This window comes from Lingula anatina, chromosome 2 (genome assembly GCF_051362555.1).
Source record: "Lingula anatina isolate TDL-2025a chromosome 2, LinAna3.0, whole genome shotgun sequence".
In the NCBI taxonomy this organism is placed as follows: Eukaryota; Metazoa; Brachiopoda; class Lingulata; order Lingulida; family Lingulidae; genus Lingula; species Lingula anatina.
This window is the reverse complement of record NC_141768.1, coordinates 24013021-24017397: the sequence shown is the minus strand read 5'-3', so window position 1 is coordinate 24017397 and position 4377 is coordinate 24013021.

The following is a 4377-nucleotide window of genomic DNA, read 5'->3' as shown; positions in this document are numbered from 1 at the left end:
TCCCCGCCCTGTGCAAACATGAATAGCGTAAATGTCTCGATGAGCTGATTAGTCCTTTATACTTGGGGGTACCTGACTCCGGAACAAGGTAATTCGTGAGGACGATGATTGCCCGCGGGGATGTTTTAACCCGCGAAAACCCAGTTATTGTTCGCACACTGCCTGTTTTCTGGGTTTACGAGGCCCCGACATGTATAAGAATCAGAGAGCATATTATTTAACTGTTCTTTTTTTTCGTTGGGTGTTTATTAAAACATTCGGCGCTCTACGGTAAATAAATAATAAATTCCCCCACGCAATGCCACATAACAATCCCTGCACAGAAACGCCAGTCCTGCGATGCGGTAGTAGTGATAGCGGGCACAATCGATCTCAAACGCTGGGAAACGAGATATTATGAACACTGTATGCATGCGTTGCTTTAGGCTGTATTCCCAGAGTTTTTAGATCGATCTATCCCCGCGGAGAGTCTCACTAGATTACTGTCAGATAATCTGGCTTAAATGTCCGTCCCGCCTACTACAAGCTGTTAGGGGGGTAATTAACTTTCGTGTCCGCCCGGCTGACAGCTATTTAGCGTGAACCCCCAGGGAGTTAGGTCAATCTAAAGTAGATCCATCTAATCTCTGGAAATGGGGTCTTAGACTATAAACTTTGCTTATAGCTACTTCATGCATCATTTGTGTTAAAGAACACATTGGATAATTCAATTCAAATTGAATAATTCCCTTTTCTTTCTAATACTATGTAAACCCAATTTTGGCCAGGAAGGGATGAAAAATTTTTTTCTTCAATATTGTGTCAGGTAGGTGTGTTTGGTCATTTGTAGTGAGGGTAAAGTACTGAAAGAGTGGTTGTATCATTATTAAGGAAGAAATAGAGCAAAAACTCTCTCCACCCCCCCCCCCTCTCCAAATCCTGTTCTCAGGTGTGCTTTCTGGCAATCTTTAAAGCTGAAATTGGGGGCTTTAATGAAGTGATCCGGGTGCGTTTCCACATTTTTTATGAATGATAGGTGTGGTAAATTGATTTTCATCACTTTTTGGAAAAATTGGTGACAGGTCATTTTTGGGTGATTTTGAGTGATTTTCGTAAGGTCCGGATATGGCAGTTTTCTTCAATTTTGGCAAGGTAGGGATGAAAAATTTTTTTCTTCAATATTGTGTCAGGTAGGTGTGTTTGGTCATTTGTAGTGAGGGTAAAGTACTGAAAGAGTGGTTGTATCATTATTAAGGAAGAAATAGAGCAAAAACTCTCTCCACCCCCCCCTCTCCAAATCCTGTTCTCAGGTGTGCTTTCTGGCAATCTTTAAAGCTGAAATTGGGGGCTTTAATGAAGTTATCTGGGCACGTTTCCACATTTTTTATGAATGATAGGTGTGGTAAATTGATTTTCATCACTTTTTGGAAAAATTGGTGACGGGTCATTTTTGGGTGAATTTGAGTGATTTTCGTAAGGTCCGGATATGGCAGTTTTCTTCAATTTTGGCCAGGTAGGGATGAAAAATTTTTTTCTTCAATATTGTGTCAGGTAGGTGTGTTTGGTCATTTGTAGTGAGGGTAAAGTACTGAAAGAGTGGTTGTATCATTATTAAGGAAGAAATAGAGCAAAAACTCTCTCCACCCCCCCTCTCCAAATCCTGTTCTCAGGTGTGCTTTCTGGCAATCTTTAAAGCTGAAATTGGGGGCTTTAATGTAGTGATCCGGTCGCGTTTCCACATTTTTTATGAATGATAGGTGTGGTTAATTGATTTTCATAACTTTTTGGAAAAATTTGTGACGGGTCATTTTTGGGTGATTTCGAGTGATTTTCGTAAGGTCCGGGTTTGGCAGTTTTCTTCAATTTTGGCCAGGTAGGGATGAAAAATTTTTTTCTTCAATATTGTGTCAGGTAGGTGTGTTTGGTCATTTGTAGTGAGGGTAAGGTACTGAAAGAGTGGTTGTATCATTATTAAGGAAGAAATAGAGCAAAATCTTTCTCCACCCCCCCCCTCTCCAAATCCTGTTCTCAGGTGTGCTTTCTGGCAATCTTTAAAGCTGAAATTGGGGGCTTTAATGAAGTGATCTGGGCACGTTTCCACATTTTTTATGAATGATAGGTGTGGTAAATTGATTTTCATAACTTTTTGGAAAAATTTGTGACGGGTCATTTTTGGGTGATTTTGAGTGATTTTCGTAAGGTCCGGGTTTGGCAGTTTTCTTCAATTTTGGCTAGGTAGGGATGAAAAATTTTTTTCTTCAATATTGTGTCAGGTAGGTGTGTTTGGTCATTTGTAGTGAGGGTAAAGTACTGAAAGAGTGGTTGTATCATTATTAAGGAAGAAATAGAGCAAAAACTCTCTCCACCCCCCCCTCTCCAAATCCTGTTCTCAGGTGTGCTTTCTGGCAATCTTTAAAGCTGAAATTGGGGGCTTTAATGAAGTTATCTGGGCACGTTTCCACATTTTTTATGAATGATAGGTGTGGTAAATTGATTTTCATCACTTTTTGGAAAAATTGGTGACGGGTCATTTTTGGTTGATTTTGAGTGATTTTCGTAAGGTCCGGATATGGCAGTTTTCTTCAATTTTGGCCAGGTAGGGATAAAAAATTTTTTTCTTCAACATTGTGTCAGGTAGGTGTGTTTGGTCATTTGTAGTGAGGGTAAAGTACTGAAAGAGTGGTTGTATCATTATTAAGGAAGAAATAGAGCAAAAACTCTCTCCACCCCCCCCTCTCCAAATCCTGTTCTCAGGTGTGCTTTCTGGCAATCTTTAAAGCTGAAATTGGGGGCTTTAATGAAGGGATCCGGGCACGTTTCCACATTTTTTATGAATGATAGGTGTGGTAAATTGATTTTCATAACTTTTTGGAAAAATTTGTGACGAGTCATTTTTGGGTGATTTTGAGTGATTTTCGTAAGGTCCGGATATGGCAGTTTTCTTCAATTTTGGCCAGGTAGGGATGAAAAATTTTTTTCTTCAATATTGTGTCAGGTAGGTGTGTTTGGTCATTTGTAGTGAGGGTAAAGTACTGAAAGAGTGGTTGTATCATTATTAAGGAAGAAATAGAGCAAAAACTCTCTCCACCCCCCCCTCTCCAAATCCTGTTCTCAGGTGTGCTTTCTGGCAATCTTTAAAGCTGAAATTGGGGGCTTTAATGAAGTTATCTGGGCACGTTTCCACATTTTTTATGAATGATAGGTGTGGTTAATTGATTTTCATCACTTTTTGGAAAAATTGGTGACGGGTCATTTTTGGTTGATTTTGAGTGATTTTCGTAAGGTCCGGATATGGCAGTTTTCTTCAATTTTGGCCAGGTAGGGATAAAAAATTTTTTTCTTCAACATTGTGTCAGGTAGGTGTGTTTGGTCATTTGTAGTGAGGGTAAAGTACTGAAAGAGTGGTTGTATCATTATTAAGGAAGAAATAGAGCAAAAACTCTCTCCACCCCCCCCTCTCCAAATCCTGTTCTCAGGTGTGCTTTCTGGCAATCTTTAAAGCTGAAATTGGGGGCTTTAATGAAGGGATCCGGGCGCGTTTCCACATTTTTTATGAATGATAGGTGTGGTAAATTGATTTTCATAACTTTTTGGAAAAATTTGTGACGGGTCATTTTTGGATGATTTTGAGTGATTTTCGTAAAGTCCGGATATGGCAGTTTTCTTCAATTTTGGCCAGGTAGGGATGAAAAATTTTTTTCTTCAATATTGTGTCAGGTAGGTGTGTTTGGTCATTTGTAGTGAGGGTAAGGTACTGAAAGAGTGGTTGTATCATTATTAAGGAAGAAATAGAGCAAAATCTTTCTCCACCCCCCCCCTCTCCAAATCCTGTTCTCAGGTGTGCTTTCTTGCAATCTTTAAAGCTAAAATTGGAGGCTTTAATGTAGTGATCCGGGCGCGTTTCCACATTTTTTATGAATGATAGGTGTGGTAAATTGATTTTCATCACTTTTTGGAAAAATTTGTGACGGGTCATTTTTGGGTGATTTTGAGTGATTTTCATAAGGTCCGGATATGGCAGTTTTCTTCAATTTTGGCCAGGTAGGGATGAAAAATTTTTTTCTTCAATATTGTGTCAGGTAGGTGTGTTTGGTCATTTGTAGTGAGGGTAAAGTACTGAAAGAGTGGTTGTATCATTAGTAAGGAAGAAATAGAGCAAAAACTCTCTCCACCCCCCCACTCTCCAAATCCTGTTCTCAGGTGTGCTTTCTGGCAATCTTTAAAGCTGAAATTGGGGGCTTTAATGAAGTGATCCGGGTGCGTTTCCACATTTTTTATGAATGATAGGTGTGGTAAATTGATTTTCATCACTTTTTGGAAAAATTGGTGACGGGTCATTTTTGGGTGATTTTGAGTGATTTTTGTAAGGTCCGCATATGGCAGTTTTCTTCAATTTTG